This window comes from Tamandua tetradactyla, chromosome 4 (genome assembly GCF_023851605.1).
Source record: "Tamandua tetradactyla isolate mTamTet1 chromosome 4, mTamTet1.pri, whole genome shotgun sequence".
Lineage (NCBI taxonomy): Eukaryota > Metazoa > Chordata > Mammalia > Pilosa > Myrmecophagidae > Tamandua > Tamandua tetradactyla.
In genome coordinates, this window is record NC_135330.1 from 148,933,483 (window position 1) to 148,953,493 (window position 20,011).

Sequence of the window (20,011 nt, forward strand, 5' to 3'; positions counted from 1 at the left end):
TGATAAATAATTGTGTGGATAAAATTTAAATATTTATTTTTCTCATGTGACATGTAAATATACCCATTCCAGTGTACTGATTTTCAGTCTGACAGAGAAGCAAAAAGGGCTATTGAAATGACTTAATTTCAGTTTTTGCTTTCTATAAAATAAAGAATAATTCATACAGGATTTTTAATTGACCAAAATTTGTAAAATTAAAAAAAATTTTCTTAGGGATATTTTATAGTTTTACTGTGAGGATTGTTTCCACATGAATACAGTACCTTGTCATGTATTTTGAAAGACAAATTCCATGTTTTAATATATCCTTTGTCTGTGTTTCATTGTTTCAGTTAATTGGGAGAGTATTACCAAAGGACTTAAGACAATTTTTTGGGAGTTAAAGTAAAGTTCAGGAAGGATGGCCTCTAAATGACCCTCAGAATTATAAATGGAGCAAAGAACTTTGATAAGGACCCGATCTGTACAATGAAGAATTTTATCACTTGGTAAAGATAAAAGAATGGTTTTCATTAGCCCAAAAGTTAGTTCTGTTGAGCTCTAGCAGTTCATATGCTAATGGTTAAATTTAATGGAACACTCTGACATTTTGGAGGAAATGAAAACAACATTTTCACAGACTATGGTAATATAAGAATTCTAATCAATAAAAATGTACCATCAAAATAATAACAATTATGTAAGTAATTTCATCTTTGGGGAAGTAAGATATCGTCTAACACACATTTTGTGATACATGGATGAGTATTGAAATGGGAAATGTCAGTTGAATCATTACTTCTAATATTCAAACATTGTTGCCACCAATCAAAAGAAAATAACATACTATTCTATACTTGTAAAATAGAATATGACTTTCCAGTTGTTTTCTTGTGATATTGTTTGATAGAGATCCATCAATTTGACAGTATTGATTCTTTTTGCCTGTTACAGGCAAACTACTTTGTATTTAGTGTTTTTTAAATGCAAATATAGTTGATGGTAATTGTGAAGTAATAATATAAACATTTTGGACATCCTTCTAGCTATAGATAGTTTAGGACAGTAGAAGTGGGAACAGGGATCTGTAAGGAAGCACTGAAATAGTCCAGGGGACAGGAAATAGTGACTTGATCAGGGGTGGTAATGTATAATGAACCAAAGTATATGAATCGACATTTTTTTAAAAAAAAATTAAGCTGATAGAACTTGCTGATGAATTCAACTGGTAGGCAAGGACGAAGGTGAAGAGACAAAAAAATATATATATATATTAGGGATAATGACTAAGTTTTCAGCCTGAATTTCTAGTTGAGTATTAAGCAATTGTTGGGATGGCAAGATTCAGAAAATAAAATTTTGCAACACAGAAAAACAAAAGGTTTTTTTGCATGTATATGTGAAATTTTTAGTATAGAATTGTCAGTCATTGAAGTGCCGATGCCAAGAAAATCCTAGATATACCTGCACTTTAAATTATGTGTTAGATGGGGCTGTAGAAATGTGTGAGCTATCAATGTGCAAATGTTATGTAAAACTATGTTTTTATCATATAGGAAAGGAATACAAATAGAGAAGAGATTGGGGATTAAGATTGAGTATCTGGGTGTCCCAAACATTTAGATGTCAGAAAAAATTGCAGGAAACATAAAAGGAGCCTGGGAAGAAGACAGGAGATCAGAAAGAAACCCAGAGAGCATCATGTCAGAAAACAAAGAGAAGCTTATAAAATAAGAAATTGTCATGTATGTTAAATAGTGCTGAGTTGAGAACAAAGATGTGGCTCATTATACCTATATCCTCAACAAATATGCTCAGCTCAACATTCAAAATATATTCAGATTCTGACCATTTCTTATGACCTTCATTCCTGTTCCCTATGATCCATGCTTAGGATTCTGACAGGCTCCTATAAGATCTGAGGTCTTTATTTCATCTCTGGTCACATCTCTTACAATTTTGCCAGGATGAATCTACTTCAGTTACACCGGCCTATTCATGTATGCTGAGTCCCATCTCAGGGTCTTTTTACTTCTGGTTTCTATTTTAGGGAACATTTTTCTCCCAGGAGGCCTCATGATTGCCCCTTTCAGAGTTTTCTGCAAGTCTTTACTCAGTATTATTTTCTCACAAAACAATGATGTTTTCCCCTGACCATCCTTCATAAAATATCACCCATACTTACTTTCTATGTCCATTGCCCTTCTTTGCTTTTTTTATTTTGTTAACACTTATCATCACCTCACGTACACACTCACACCCACATTCTCACATGCATTGGTCCTTGGTTTCCTTGATTACTGGTATAGATGGAGCTATAGATGGAGGTATCTAAACAGAGGGCTAATATTTGAAATTAATGAAAAGAGGATTCACAGTAAATATTATTGAGTGTCACAGGCAGAATAATAACACCTCAAAGATGTTTACACCTTACTTTGCATGGCAAAAGGGTAATTAAATCTAAGGACCCATGAGATGGGGAGATTATCTGGGATTATCCCAGTGCATCCAATCTAATCTTGTGACTTCATGAAAGTGGAGAGCATTCTCAGCTGTAGTCAGAAAGAGATGTGATCACAGAAGAGTCAGAAAAGCGCTACATTGCTGGCTTTGAAGATGGAGGAAGGGGCCATGAGCCAAGGAGTATGGGTGGCTTCAAAAAACTAGAAGAGTCAAGGAAACAGATTCTACCCTAGTGCCTCTAGAAAGGAGCATAGCCCTAGTAAGTCCATGATTTCAACCCAGTGAGATCATATTGGAACTATAATTTATTGTACCGTAAAATAATAAACTTAGATGTTAGAAGCCATTAAATTTGTTCTAATCAGTTGCACAGCAATAGAGAATCAATACACTGAGTATGTGGTAGATAGATACTGGGATGAGTCTGAGAAATCCCAGGAAATATAAAATAATTCTTTCATTGATTTATTCAACCAACACTGACCAAGAAGAGTCTTCTAAGTTTGAAATGCTGAACTGGAACAAAGCTTACACAATTGAGTAAAACAGACATGATTCTTTGCCATCTTAGAGGTTAAAAAATGCAGCAAAATGCCATTAATCAAATAATTGTAAAAATATGGGATTACAGTGCCGCGCGGGGCGGTGCTGTGGGCTGGGCGGCCGGCGGCGCTGGTGAGAGAAGGCCGAGCGGTCGCTGCCGCCTCAGCCTCGGCCGCGGAGCAGCCCTCGTTCCCGCCGCCGGGACGGAGATCCTGACAGGGAGCTGAACGTGCACAGCCTCATCACCCGGTTGCTGGAGCTGCCATTGTGGATGAGATCTTCTGCTGTCATGGAGGACCGTCACCAGCCCTGCAGTCGGTGGAACAGAGTCGGGGAATTACGAGACCTACTGATGTTCCTGATACAGATATTGAAGCCATCTGAAAAGAAAGCTAAGGACCAGTATGGTGGACTGAATTCTGGACGTCCCGTCTCTCCATCTCAGACAGCTAACCCACCGAAGAAAAGGTGAAAAAAGGAACTCGGTAAAGAAACCATCAGATGTGTTAACAACGTTCGTCATAATATATAAGTGTGCACTGTAAAACCATCCAGCCCTTTGACAGCCTTTATGATGTCGCATCTGTGACTTAAGGAGACAGATACAGGATCTTAAATTTTTTTCTAGTAGAAAGATGTGCTACACTGTATTGTAATACATATACTCTGTTATGATGTTCAACAAAGTTAAATCCAAATTCAGAATTATCCATTAAAGTTACATCTTCACGTATCACAATTTTTAAAGTTGAAAAGAATCCCAGTTAAATTAGATGTGATAGTTGAATCAGATGAAAGCATGATGATGTGTATGTTCTAATGTGGTTTTAGTGTTGCTTGGTTGATTATTTGGGGCTTGTTTTGCTTTGTTTTTGCTAGAATAATGGCAAAATTTTTTTTTAGATTTTTTTTTCCCTAAACATTTTTTAAAGTTAAATTTGGGAAGAGCTTTACAGACATTCACTGACCTTTTTTTCCCCTTGCTTATCAACCTATGTACCTGTTTGATCTACTAATAAACTTGGGCTTAATTACAGTAAAAATAAATTTTAGAGATTGATAGTTTAAAAAATTTCACGCTGTCCAATCCAGTGATGTAATCAAACAGTTTGGACAACTTTTACAGCTGATAGTTAATATTTTGCTTTATACAGAAATTGCCACTGATTTGGATGTGGGCACTAATTTTTCACTTACTGACATGCTATTGTGGCAGTAACATTTCATTTAACTTTCATATAAGGCTCATATAGTATTACCCAACTAGTTGGTAATGTGATTGTGTGGTACCTTGGCTTTAGATTTAATTCGCATGAAACATCTTTTAGCATGCTTAACTTTCTGGTAATACCCTCACCTATATTGGCTTTTTTTGGGGGGGAGGGGTTTCTTTGTCGTTGTTTGTTTTTAGATCAAGAGAATATGAGACTCTTTTTTGACCAGATTTGAAAGCTAACACTATCTTCTTTTCTCCCCCTCTATAAGATTGTATTTAAATGAATGCCGGTCAGTGGGACATTTCATCAGCTATGGATATTGGGTGCTTAAACTGTCTAATATTGCCATGTGGATGTTTTATACAATTGATTGTAAGGCTTATGTCACTGAAGACTTTTATTCTTCTGATTTTTCGTGATCAAAGTTCACATGATATTGTATAGACATGCTTTGTAGTGAACTGTAGTAGCAATAATTTCTGTACATGATCAAGAGCTTATTGCAGCCTCCTTTTCCTATCTTCTCTTTTTAAGGGTTAGTATTAACAAATGGCAAGGAAGAGAAAAGTCAACATAAAGATTTTAGAAGGAGAACTTACAGGACAAAGACTTGTGATTCTGTGGATGTGACACTGTTGGATGTGATTCTAAAAGCTTTTATTGAGCATTGTCAAATTTGTAAGCTTCATAAGGATGGACATCAGATTTATAATGCCCTTCTATATATATATACTGCCATAGATGTGAAATTCTTGACTTTAATATTGTCTTTGAAAATGTTAAATTGAGAATTCTGTAAACATTTTATGAATTGGTGCATTGTATTACTGCAGGAGATAGTTGATTTTCAGCACAGTGCAAAGTTCTTTAAAATGCATACATCTTTTTTTCTAATTCCATTTTGTTTAAAGCATATTTTAAATGTGGTTTTCTCATTTAGTAAAAGTTGTCTAATTGGAAAAAACTATAGGATTTCAAACTGGTGATAATTCAATAAAGGAAAAGTAAAGGTAACTTTGGGGCTATATGACATACCAGCTGAACAGCATAGTTAACAAGCTCTGAATAAGGAAGAACACAGTTTCTTAAAAGGAAAATAACATTCCTGAGGCTGGTGCCTCATGGGAGAGGAAGAAGAGTAGGAAATGAAATCAGAGAGTTGGAGATCTATAATCTGTATATTTGTATTTTGGTTGCAAAAATTTCTTCTTATCACATTCTTAATTTCCAATATATTATCCTTGACAATTTCAACAAATAAATGGAATATTGAATTTTGTTTCTGCACTAAAGCTCTGCTTTTCCATCTTAATATTATTTAGAACTTAAAAAAAATTTGGTTGGATCCACAAGGCTATACTTTTTCATACTAATATTATTTAAATATGTATTTAAATAATACATCTGTTATATTTTTTACATAACAGATAATGTTGCTTAGTTAATATTAAAATAACTACTCAGTTTAGGAATACTTTCCTGAATGTAAAGCCCAGAATCTTTTCAAAATTAGCGTGGCAGTAGTTTAATTTTCACCATTGTGCTGGTTTGAAAGGAAGTATGCCCCCTAAGAAAAGCCATGTTTTAATTTAGATCCCATTTCATAAAGGTAGAATAATCCTATTCAATACTGTATATTTGAAACTGTAATGAGATCATCTCCCTGGTTGATGTGATTTAGTTAAGAATGGTTGTTAAACTGGATTAGGGGATGACATGTCTCCACCCATTTGAGTGGGTCTTGATTAGTTTCTGAAGTCCTGTAAAAGGAGAATGAGAGATTCAGAGAGACTCAGAGAGAGCAGAGAATGCTGCAGCACCACGAAGCAGAGAGTCCACCAGCCAGCGACCTTTGGAGATGAAGAAGGAAGATACCTCCCGGGGAGCTTCATGAAATAGGAAGCCAGGAGAGAAAGCTAGCAGATGATGCCGTGTTCACCATGTGCCCTTCCAGCTGAGAGAGAAGCCCTGACTGTGTTCGCCATGTGCCTTCTCACTTGAGAGAGAAACCCTGAACTTCATCAGCCTTCTTGAACCAAGGTATCTTTCCCTGGATGCCTTTGATTGGACATTTCTATAGACTTATTTTAATTCTCGGCTTTAGAACTGTAAATGAGCAACTTATTAAATTCCCCTTTTGAAAAGCCATTCCATTTCTGGTATATTGCATTCTGGCAGCTAGCAAACTAGAACAGATTTTGGTACCAGGAGTGGGGTGCTGCTGCTGCAGTTTGCAAATACCAAACATGTTGGAACGGCTTTTTAAATGGATAAGGGGAAGATTCTGGAAGAGTTGTGAGAAGGTTGATAGAGAAGGCCTAGAATGCTTTGGAGAGACTGTTGATAGAAATGTGGACTCTAAAGATACCTCTGATGAGGACTTAGAAAGAAGTGAGGCTCGTGTTATTGAAAACTGGAAGGAAGGTGATCCTTGTTTTAAAATGGCAGATAATCTGGCAAAGTTGACTAATGGTATTGGTTGGAAGGCAGATATTAAAAGCCATGAACTTGGATATTTAGCAGAAGAGATCTCCAAATTAAATGTCAAAAGTGCAGTCTGGTTTCTCCTTGCAGCTTATAGTGTAATGCGACAGGAGAGAGATAAGCTGAAAATTGAACTCTTGAGTAAAAAGAAACCAGAAATTGAGGTCCTGGAAAATTCTGGGCCTACAAAAAGGGAGACTCCAGAGTATAGTGCCCTGTGTGTGGATTTAACCAAATGTGGAACCAGCCAGTCATTTCAGAGAAAGTCAGGATCAGACCTGGAGTTATCCAGGAAGGATTTGTGGAAACTCCTTATGTCTGATGGGCATGATCCAACACTACTGCATAGAAAGCCAACGAGAGTGCTGTGGGACCTGTATAAACAGAGCGGCTGCCATTCTGGACTGAGGGGTTCAGAGAAGGGACACATTGGAGGAAAAATAACTTCAGAGGCAAAACCATGGAAGCTGAGGTCTGAAGTCAAGAAGCCTCGGGCCAGGAGAGTGGACCCACCCAAGCCCGTGGAGAGGGTGAGTTTGCCCCGAAGGCAGAGAATGGGCCTTCCACCTCGTTGCAGTGGAAGAGTCATGCCGCCTCAGGCCTTGGAGAAGGTGAAGCACGTTTCTTGGGGTTGTGGGAGAGCCTGGCTGCCACCACATGGAGGGGTTGAGCGTGTGCCCTGGAGATGGCAGAGAACCCAGGTGCGGCCCCCATGCTTGGAGAGGGTGGAGCCGAGAGAAAGGTTGTCTCCCCAATATCCCCCAAGGTTGCATTCAGAGAGAGGCAGGCGTAGGCATTTGGATAGGGTGGGACTTGCACTTTCTAAAGCCCTGAGGATAAATGACTCTCAGACTTTGAAATCTAATGGACTTTGCCCTGCAGGTTTTCGAAACTGTATGGGTCAAGTGACTCCTGTATTCTTTTCTCCCTAAGGAAATGTGTATATGTATCCTATGAATGTTCCTCCTTTGTATGTTGGCAGCAAATAACTTGTTGTGAGTTTTCAAAGGTCCAGAGCAAATGGAGAGAATTTTGCCTTAGGACAGACAATACCTGTAACTGACTTGATGAGATTTTATACTGTCTCTAATTTTGTACTTCATTGTATTGCTACTGAAAGGTTTAAGGTTTCTGATATTGTTATGAAGTTAATGTATTTTGCATATGGGAAAAACATGTCTTTTTTAGGGGCCAGAGGGTGGAATGTGCTGGTTTGAAAGGAAGTATGCCCCCTAAGAAAAGCCATGTTTTAATTTAGATCCCATTTCATAAAGGTAGAATAATCCTATTCAATACTGTATATTTGAAACTGTAATGAGATCATCTCCCTGGTTGATGTGATTTAGTTAAGAATGGTTGTTAAACTGGATTAGGGGATGACATGTCTCCACCCATTTGAGTGGGTCTTGATTAGTTTCTGAAGTCCTGTAAAAGGAGAATGAGAGATTCAGAGAGACTCAGAGAGAGCAGAGAATGCTGCAGCACCACGAAGCAGAGAGTCCACCAGCCAGCGACCTTTGGAGATGAAGAAGGAAGATACCTCCCGGGGAGCTTCATGAAATAGGAAGCCAGGAGAGAAAGCTAGCAGATGATGCCGTGTTCACCATGTGCCCTTCCAGCTGAGAGAGAAGCCCTGACTGTGTTCGCCATGTGCCTTCTCACTTGAGAGAGAAACCCTGAACTTCATCAGCCTTCTTGAACCAAGGTATCTTTCCCTGGATGCCTTTGATTGGACATTTCTATAGACTTATTTTAATTCTCGGCTTTAGAACTGTAAATGAGCAACTTATTAAATTCCCCTTTTGAAAAGCCATTCCATTTCTGGTATATTGCATTCTGGCAGCTAGCAAACTAGAACAACCATATTCTTTTTTTATTGGAATTTCTTTGAAGGCTTCCTGAGTGTAGAATTCTAGATTAACATCTGCTATTGTCACAATGGAATGTTTATGTCAAGATATTGCAGCTGTTCTTCTAAGGCCATCTGCATCAGAATCATTTGACTGTGTTTTTTAATACTGTCATTCCCTAATATACATAAATTATAATTTCTAATAAAATTGTTAAATTAAAAATCATATTAGTTAGAATAAAAATGTATGCTTTTAAAACTTTTGCAAGAAGTGACAAAATTATTTTTTGCTTTTAATGATGCTAATTGAAATTTGGTGATTTAAAACTGATGCAGATTTTAATTGGTAGAATAACTATGGTGGTTTGAAGTGGTATATACTCCAGAAAAACAACTTTTAAAATTTACTCCATTTCTATGGATTTCAACCTTTCATAAGTAGGACCTTTTGATAAGGCTGCTTCAGCTAAGGTATGACCCATCTCAATCAGGATGGATCTTAATCCTATTACCAGAGTCCTTCATAAAGAGAATGAATTTCAGACAGAGTAAGAGAAAACCACAGGAAACAAGAAGCTGAAAGGGAACCCAGGACTGCTGCCAAGTGCCTTTCCATGTGACAGAGGAACCAAGGATCACCAGCAGCCAGCCTCAGAATGTCAGTTTTCAAGGAGAAAGCATCACCTTGATGATGCCTCGGTTTGATCATTTTCCCAGCCTCAAAGCTGTGAGCAAATTAATTTCCATGTGTAAGCTGAATCATTTCATGGAATTTGCTTGAGCAAATAGACTTGCTCTTGAGGAGTGAAGCTAGTTGATGACTGAGTTCATACCACCCTCTCCAGTTCTCTCCTCTCTGTCAAAAAGTTGAATCCCTAATTGTGACTGTAGACTCTCATACTTACTGTGAGACACTCTGCTCTGGGACTCCATCTATCTTACAAAGGTCCCACTTTAACCAGGTTGTTCTTATGGTGTTTCTAATTCCATAACATCTGTGTCATCTCAGAGTCTATGTCATATAGCACTAAAAAAAATTGTTGTTTCTTTTCCCTAATGTGGATTTTCTCTGTTTAAGAACTGCAGGTTTTTTTGGAAAAAAAACATTGGGACAGTGTTTACACATATTGCCATATTGCCCTTGCATCAAGGGTACTCAATTTCCCCAACAATCACCAACTGTTAATGAGTTCTAGAGTTCTGGATTTGAGAATTAATTCAGGTCTGCAAATTGACTGAGGCTTGATGATTTTTTTCAATAAGGCAACTGACATATATGGTGATATATATGCTCACCAGAGCCATGTATTTTCTGATTCTACTGGTCAAGTGATGGCCTGATTAGTTATTGGACTCTTTGGCCTCCAAGAACACCATTGTTCATCTACCATTGTTATGAATCCTTGCAAATTGAAGTATATTGGTTACCATTTTGATTTTATGCCTGGTTTGGTGATCTATACCTATCTCTTCTTCATGGCCTCTGCCTTTTCTGCATACTATTGGTCCCACTGATAATAGGAAGAAGACATCTCCATCAGTCAATCTTACCAAGAGAAATTATCTTTGACTTTCTCAATGTTGCAGATGCTTCTCCTTATCTCACTATTTATAACTGTAGTTAAAGGAATCCTGTAGTATATGTTTAGGATATAGTCAATGAGTATATTCTTTGGTCTCACATTAATAATTCATTCTAGTATCACCTCCCGAGTCTTTGAGAGTTTGCCATGGTACTCTGAAGAGGGTATATCCAACAACTTTACTTCATTGACTTTATATCACTTTCAGTACAAGCTTTGAGAAGATAATCCATTAGTGTATGTATTACTTTCTTAAATACTACCAGAATGTAATATGCCAGAACTGGAACAGCTTTTAAAAATAGGAATTTAATAAGCTACATGTTTACAGTTCTAAGCCTATGAAACTTTCCAAAATAAGGCATCCAGGTTAAGATACCTTAATTCAAGAAAGGCCAAATGCATCTGGAACCTCTCTGTCAGTTGGATAGTCATGTGGCTGCATCTGCTGGTACCTTGTTCTGTGCTCTGTTGCTTTCAGTCTCTGTTCCTGTGGGGTTCTTTAATTTGTTTCTCCAGGGCTGGCTTTCATCTCTTGGCTTCCCTTGGGTCTCTCCAGGTTCTGGCTTGGTTACCATCTCATGGTGATGTCTGCTGGGCCCTGAACATCTTCAAACATCCATGTCCTTCTTGTCCAAGTCTTAGCATCTGTGTCAGCCCTGCTCTGAAGTTTCTGTAGGTTCTGTTATTGCTTTCAGCTCTGAAGTTTTTCTCCAAAATGTTTCCTCTTTTAAAGGATTTCAGTAACCTAATCAATACCCACCTGAAATGGGTGGAGTTACATCTCCATCTAATCAAATGGTCACACTCAAGTTATATCTCTGTGGAAATAATATAATCAAAATATTCCAAATTACAGTATTTAATCAGGATTTTAAAAATGGCTGCTCCCACAAGATTAAATCAGGATTAAAACAGGGCTTTTCTAGGGTACATAATGCTTTCAAATCAGCACTGCTTAATAAAATCATAGCCAGGTTTTTTTGTCAAGAAATTAAACCAATGTCATGTAAGAGTAACCCCATGACATTATTGTCTTCTGTCTGCTTTTATTCCACCATCCTTATCGTGAGTCTCTCAAAATCAACTCTCATGCACACTTCTAGTACATTATGTTCCTTCTAGTACATATGAACAAGTTATTGAAATTTTATTTTTAGTGGTGTATTTTATTTATTTCTTCTTAGAAAATAATCTGCATTTCTCTACCTATGCTCCACTGTAACCTAGACCTATTTCTTGAACTGGAGATAAGGAAAAGTTTATAGGGTTATATTTTTAATTGAATAAATTTGCCTGTATATATTTTTCTGAGCCATCAATGAAAGAAGGTTGTTCCTTTCCCATAATAATTTGCTTATAGATCTAGCACTCAAATCTACCTAGAGGGATCAGGAAAGGTGCGTTCAAAGTTCTCAGGCTTGTACTTTTCTCTCTAATTATAAATGGTTTTCCCAGAAACCCAAGACATATATTGCCTAAGCCATCCTCCTTCTGACCCAAATTAAGAGAGCAAAAATATATTTTGTATAAGCGTCTATACTATTAAATGTATATACACACATGCACATGCAATGCTCAGCGAGAAAATTATTCTAAGTATATGAGATTGAAGGTTATCATTTTGTGATTTTGTTTTGTTAAAACACCACTCCAGTGGCCAGCAAGAAGTTTTGACTTCTTTTGACCATTCATAATCACATTTGTTAAAAATATAAAGTCATCTTGTTTTCAACAATTAGGGTTTTATTGCCAAAGATAGATGTACTGAAATTTAGGTTGTTCAGCAGAGAGTGGTTTTAAGTTCGTGATAGATTCCTGAAAGCCCATACTTTGATGATGTGTGGTGATTATGAAAATAATTGAACCCAAGTCCTCAGGACTGCCATATGAATGTTAATAAATGCCTTTTGATTATGGTGCTTATTTAATCATTAAATCATTATAGTCAATCTTTGTGCATTCAATATTCAAAGTCTGTGGTTATGTCTTAGTACTTTCCAAAATAATGGAAAATATCCATTCTATTAAGTGACAGATTTTTCCTTGTCTAGGTCTTTTGAATGAATTGCTAATTTTAGGCCAAATTTTAAAACTAGAGGACTATATAACCAACCAAATGATTTCAGGAAAAATTAGGAAGAGGTTGAAGTGGTTTGCTTCTTTGCTTCTTACCCTGAGACCTTATCATTGGGTTCTTTTCCTCCATGGAAATTATGCTGTGTATACCCTGGTTCAAGAAAACAATGAGCTATTTCTTCAATAAACTCATCTACACTAAAAGGGAAAATTAGAGAGGTTCTTTTGTTCCACAGCTTGTCCACCATTCTAAGGAAATGTACAGGTTCTTAAAAAAATGTGGGGCCCTGTAATAAAAACAGTGAGAAGCATTTCTCTAAATTATGTTCTTGACTACCCTAGAGGTAGGACCAGACAGAAATTGCAGACGTCTTTATCTTTTCGCTATTGAGAATCATGGACATCTGAATAATCTTTTGATTAGAGTGACATAACTCAGAAACATGACTTTAGTGATGGTGACTCCTGTCCATTTCAATGGAAATGTTTGTATCAATTTTACCTTAAATTTTCTAGGAAATGTTTTCTGAAAATCATTAGAATTTCATGGAAAAATGACAGTTTCTGAAGTGCTAATGTTTAGAGTGCTAAAGCTTTTCGACTATGTGCAAAAGTTACATATCATTTGGTAATACATGGGATATAAAATAGATTCATTATTATCAAGGAAAATCACTTCTAATTTTTAAGAATGAAGTGCAAAGAAATGATTTTGGTTATGCTCGAGGCACAAGTGAAAAATTAACCTGTTATGCAATTTAAAAATATTTATTGAGCATGTACTATGTACTATGTGTGGTTCTAATTACTGAGTATAGAGCAGTGAACAAAATAATACAACTACTATTTTCATAATATTTATATTGTTAGACATTTTTCTAAGGCCAAACAGTTTCTTTTTTATTGATTTGAAGAGGGCCTTTTTGTTTGTTTGTTTATTTTTTAATTTCTGTCATTGCTGCAGCCATATTCAGAAGTAAACTAGGAAACATCACTAATATTTAAACCCAGTGCTCCCTTCCATACAAAACAGTGCCAATGATCTTTCCTCTTGATTCTAGATTCTAAGTGCAGGCAAGTCAGCTCCTCTGCCTGACAACCAAGGTAAGCTTCCAATTTCATTCATCAGTTGCAGAGAAGACCTGGCAGGGATACTGTCAGGGCAACCTAGAGCAGCACCCAGATAAAATTTATTCTTTTACATTACCAATAGCAAATGTTAAGTATTTATAAAAGTAGAAGTCAGGCAATTGAGAGAACAAATAGGTTTTAAGGGTTTCTAGCACTTAGCTGACTATTCCCAAATGTTAATACTGGATCCCTCAGGAAAAATTTTTTTGAGCTTATTATTGCTCTAATCCTCATTATACAAGAAAACTTCCTTTCTTATTGGAAGTAAATTGAACTAAAAGTTTGCCAATATGATATTTATTACAATCAGCCAAGACCTGTGGGCTTCTTTCAAACCATATTTAAAAAAAGCAAATCTCTCCCATTTCATTATAATTAATGTCTCAAGCTAAGCTGTCATCTCAGAAAAAAAATCTTCCCAATATTGGTAGATCTTAAATGGGCTTTCTAATCTAGTATCATTAGATCCCCTCATAATGTGGGGTGTTCTACATTTCATTGCACTGCTATGTTCTTGTTTTTTGTCATATCTGCCTTCCTTGTATGTGTTAAAAAAGTATCATGATGATAAGAATATATGAGGTAGAACATCTGGCGAAGTGAGGGAAAGTTTTAAAAGGTTAAAAAAAAGATTTAAAAAGATTAAAAAGCTAATTAATGAATTCAGATTATATCTCAAATTAAACAAGTATGTTTCAGACCACTGAGGAGATTTTTTAATCTTACAGGCTGAATGCTACAGAAATTACTCAAATGCAGAGTACAAACTCTAACACAAATATTCATCCATTAGTACTTAATGGAATTTTTTGCTCATATTTAATTTTATAGTGAGCACAGAAGCAAATGATTTATAACTTTCAAAAATAAGAAATATTAGCTTCTCTCCATCACTTTAAAATTATGATTATTAAAAATGCTCAGAATAAAAAGTGAAAAACACAAATTAATATTAAGAAAAAGTCACACTCTTAACAGTATGTAATTTTGAGCATTTTACAGTGTCAACAAAATATAAATAAATCATCCTAAGAACTGCATTCTCATCTTTCACAATTTGATTGGGAAATAATTTAGGCAACAATTTACAACTCATGAATTTTAGGTAATTTTCCATTTCTAAAATTATTGTTAATATATTTAATATCCTATATAAATCCAGAATGAAATTGAAATTTAGAAATATAAGGATATGATTTTATTGAACACAGAATAAAGTAAACCCAAGAAGTAATAACTAATGACAAAGCCCTTCTGGAATAATGGAATTAGGACATCTGAAAACCTGACCTTAATAAAAGCAACCCAAAGACTGACAAAAACTGTCCAAATAAACCATTTTTGGAATTTTGGAAATTAATCAAAGGCTGCAAAAGTTTAAGGAGTATTTATTTATTAGAACATGAATTCTGCAGTGTTTTAACTTATCCTATTCTTACCCCCTCTTTCTGACTCCATGGTTCCACTGAATACCAAGCAAGTTATGGTATCTGTAAAAACCAAACAGCCTTGGGCAGTGTGATGGTGGTTCAGTGGCAGAATTCTTGCCTGCCATGCTGGAGACCTGGGTTGGATTCCCTATGCCTGCCCATGCAAAAACAAAAACCAAACAGCTTAGTCACTAGAGGGCAAAGAATGGGTATGGATCTCTCCACAAAGCCCCATTCCCAGAAAATGGTCACTATTTGACCTATCTGGTCCCTGGAAAAATGCTATTCATGGGATTTGTTTGATTTGAATAACAGCTTGATCAATATGAAGAGTTCTTTCAAAAGTCGCTTGTTAAAATAATCAGTGGACATTTTTTTTTAAACAATGCAGTTGATTGTAGCAGCAATATCCCTTGAGTCCAACAAGGTGTTGGCCAAAAACTTAAAAGTGAAGTATGGGGAGTGAGAAATCCATAGAGACCTTTAAAACTTCTGACCCATTATTAGAAGGCTGTGCAGCCCTTGCCATGCTCTATGTATTGCAGGAAAGACCTAGAAAGGCCCTCATCTTTCACCTCTAGCTGACATGCAGGCTCTGGACCAATATGGCTAAGACTGAGTTTTAACCACCAGAGTACTGACAGTGTGCCCCAACGGACAAATACACACACACATGCACACACACACAATCCTTCAGATAGGGAACTTATTTATGCATTTAAAGAAATATCCTTCCAAGAATTAGTTAGCCACTTAGTCATCCAAGTAAAAACTTTGGTAGCAATGCATCATAAAGAATACAAATTATACAGATATTTTCAGGAAAGCTACTACACAAACAAACAACAAAAATTCAGGGGAGGTGTCAGATTTCCAGAGTTGCCTTTCATATCCTTTTAAATGCCCAGTTTTCAATAAGAAAATGTGAGATGCATAAAGGCACAGAAAAGTATGCACAGGACACAGGGGGAATAATCAGTGAATAGGAACTGAACTTGATGAAGCCCAGATGTATACATACTAGAAAAAAGGCTTTATATCAGCCATTATATAGCTGCCAAAAAATCATCATGCCAAAAAAACATTAAAGAACAATATTTGAATAATGTCTCATGAAGAGAGATATTAATGATGAGATAGACCTGTTAAATTCTAGAAATTTTCTTTAAACAGAAAATTTGGAAAGTACAACATTTGTAATGAAAAGTTCACAAGAAGGGCTTAAAAGCAGAAATGAGCAAAATAAAGAGGGCACTGAATTTGAAGATAGATTAATTGAAATTATCCGCTCCGATGAACAGCAGAAAATAATGAGGAAAAAAATGAATTGTGTCTTAGAACCCTGTTGGGCACCAGAAAGCATGACAACATAAGCATTATGGGAGTTCCAGAAGGAGAGGAGAGAGATAGAAAGAGGTAGAATGAATATTTGACATAATAATGGCCAAAAATTTCCCAAATTTGATGGAAAATATTAATAAACAAATCCAAGAAGTTCAACAAATTCAAAATAAAATAAACTCTATCCTTTTTTGAGTTAAACCCATAATATTCACACTGTATATAGACAAAGATAAAGAGACACTCTTTCAAACAAGAGAAAATATCATCATGTACAAGGATCACAAATTAGAGTAATAGTGACATCTTGTCAGTTACCGTGGAGGCCAGAAAGTAGTGGAACGGGGTGTTCAAAGTGTTTAAAGAAAAACACAGTATCAGCAAAGGTTCTTATTTCCAGTGAAACTATCTCTCAAAAATGAAGGCAAAATTAAGACATTCCCAGAAAAACAAAATAAGAGACTTTGTCACTAGCAGATATACCTTACAGAAAAAAGTGCTGAAGGCTCACCTCTGGATGAAATGCAGACACTAGACAGTTATTCAAATCTACCTAAAGAAAAAAGAACACTGATAAAGGAAATATGCTGATAAACAATAAGGACAGTAAAAATGAATTTTCTTTGCAATCTTTCTATTTTCCAATTTCGTTTAAAAAAGCAACTGTATACAGCAATAAATGTAAACTGCATTGATTGAATTATAATGTACAGAGGTCTAATGTGCAAGACAAAAATGTAAAGGTGGTGCCAAATTGGACAAAATTTTATATGCTATTGAAATCAAGTTAGTGTTAATCTGATCTTGATTATCTAAATTAAGATGCCAATAGTATCTCTTTGGGCAACCACTTAGAAAATAACTCAAGTATACAGTAAAATAATCATGTTAAAACACTGAATGAAGCTGCATCCGAGCTATAGGTTTTTGTTTTGTTTGGTTTAGTTTCGTTTTGTTTTCTTTTTACTACTATTACTTTTATTTTTTTTCTCTATATTAACATTCTATATCTTTTTCGGTTGTGTTGCTAGTTCTTCTAAACCGATGCAAATGTATTAAGAAACGATGATCATGCATCTATGTGATGATGTTAAGAATTACTGATTGCATATGTAGAATGGTGTGATTTCTAAATGTTGGGTTAATTTCTTTTTTTCCGTTAATTAATAAAAAACAAAACAAAACAAAACAAAAGAACAGAAATATTTCACTAAAATATCTGTTTAACAACAATAGGAGGGAGCAATGAAGTAGTAGAGGAGTAAAAATACATAAAATATAGAAACAAGGTAATATGACAGATGTGATTCCTATCCATAATTATATGAAATATATAATTATCCATAATTATATGAAATGCTTGTGACTTAAACACTCCAATTAAAAATAACAAAGATTGGCATCATTGCAAACTTAGGGAAAAACACATGGTTCAACTACATGCTGTCTGCAAAAAACACATTGATATTAAAAGACAAATAACATTAAGAGTAAAAAGATGGAAAAATATATGCCATGAAAATACTAACAAAAGAACAAAAGAAGTCTGAAATGGATATATCGATATCATACAAACACCATTAAATTTAAAAGGATTAAAATCATATGATTATAATGTCTGACCACAATGGAATCAAATTATGGATCAATAACAAAAGGGAATTTGGGAAATAAATGATTATGTAGAAATTAAACAAACATTTCTAAATAAGGAATGGTCAAAGAAGAAATTATGACATACATTAGACAATACTTTGAAGTGAATGAAAATAAACCATAATATCCAAAAATGCATGGGTTGCATCAAAACTATATTGAGGGAGATTTATAGCAGTAAATACCTTTATTAAAAAGATCTCAAATCAACAAACTTCCACACTAAGAAGTTAAAAATAGAAGAGGAACTAAACCCAAATCTAATAGAAGAAAGGCAAAAAAACACACAAAAAACAAACAAGCAAAAACAATCAGCCATTAAAGTGAGAAAAACATAAAATAGAAAAACAAAAGAAAAAAACAACAAAACCAAAAGTTTGCACTTTGAAAAGATAAATGGAACTGAAAAGCCATTAGCGTGAATGGAAGAATAAAAGGTGGAAGAATCAATTTGCTTAAATAAGGACTGTAAAAGAAGAGATCACTACTGATCTTACAGAACTAAAATGGATTATAACAAATACTATGAGTAATTATATGCCAACAAATTAGAAAACCTTGATGAATTGGTAAAATTCCTCAGAGGTCACAATTTAAATCAATTTAAGGAGTAGAAAATCTGAATAGAACTATAAAAAGTAAAAGATTTAATCATAATTTCAAACTTCGCACAAAGAACGGGACAGGTGTAGATGGCTTTGCTGAAGAAGTCTACCAAACAATTAAGAAGAATTAATACCAAGTCTTCAGAAATTTTTCAAAAAAAAAAAAATAGAAGTGGAGACAACACATACTAACTCATATCATGAGGTGACTATTACATTGACACTAAAACCTGACACAGACGTCATAAGAAAGCAAACCACAGACGAATACCTCTTAACATAGATGCAAAAGTCCTGAACAAATACTATCAAACAATATCCAGCAACACATAAAAAGGATTATATGCCATGGCCAAATGACAATCATCTCAGGATTATAAGGTTGGTTTATCATTTAAAAAGCAATCAATGTTTTATATCACATTGCAGAATTGTTCTAAAAGAATATTATTCCATCGACAGTTACAGAAAACGCATTTGACCAAGTCTAACACCCTTACATGATAACACTCAACAGACTAGTAAGAGAAAGGCATTTCATCAATTTGATAAAGAATGTCCACAAAAAGACTCACAGCTAGCATCACATTTGATGATAGAAGAATGGATGGTACTCATGCCCTGATATCAGGAAAAAGACCTCTACTCTTGGCACGTCTGTTTTACTTTGCACTGCAGGGTCTAACTAGAGCAATTTGCCAAGAAAAAATAAATTATAAACGTCCATTTTGGAAAGGAGAGAATAAAATCATCTTCCTTTCAAATTATATGATATTGTATATAGAAATACTAAGGAATATAAACACACAACAATGAGATCTAATGAATTAGTTTGATAAGGTTACAGGATGAAAGATTAACACTCAAAAATCAATTGAATTTCTATAAATTAGAGAGGGGCAATCTGAAAAAGACATTAAAGATATAATTACATGAACAATAGCATCAAAAATAGTTGTATTAATTGTAATTGTTGTAGTTAGAAATAATTTAACAAAGGAAGTTCAAGACTTGTGTACTGCAAAACATATTGAAAGTAATTAAAGTTAACCTAAATAAATGGGAAAATAATCCTATGTTCAGGGATTGCAAAATTTAATATTGCTTATATTGCATTATTTCCCAACTTGATCCACAGATTCAACAGAAGCTCAATCAAATTCCCAGGTGATACACATGTATATAAACATACATGTATATATTTTGTAGAATTTGAGGAGCTGAGTCTAAAATTTATTTGGCCAAGCAAGGGGTCTACAATATCCAAATGAATCTTTAAAATTAGAAAAAATGTTTGAGAACTCACATATCTCAGTTTCAAATTTTATAAAAGGTTACAGTACTCAACTGTTGTGGTATTGGCATAGGATAGCCATATAACAATGGAATACAGTTGAGATTCCAAAAATAAACCCTTATATTTATGGTCAACTGATCTTTGACTGGTGTGTCAAGATAATTCAATGGGAGAAAGAATAATTTTTCAACAAATGGTGATGGGACAACCCGATGTCCTCAGGGAAAGAATGACATTGGACTTCTACATCAGACTATGCACAAAAATGATTTTGAAATAAATTATAAACCTAAATGTGAAAGCTAAATCTGTAAAAATCTTAGAAGAAAATGTAGGAGTAAAATC

General features: G+C 35.0%; 1 long non-coding RNA gene across 1 annotated transcript in view; it reads left to right on the forward strand.

The window, feature by feature from the left end:
• Positions 1–3,151: 3,151 nt before the first annotated feature.
• LOC143679436 (uncharacterized) overlaps positions 3,152–20,011 on the forward strand; it is a 30,800-nt gene continuing 13,940 nt past the window's right edge. The window contains exon 1 of the long non-coding RNA XR_013173762.1: positions 3,152–3,476. This is a non-coding gene — a long non-coding RNA (uncharacterized LOC143679436). The remainder of the gene's footprint in view (positions 3,477–20,011) is intronic.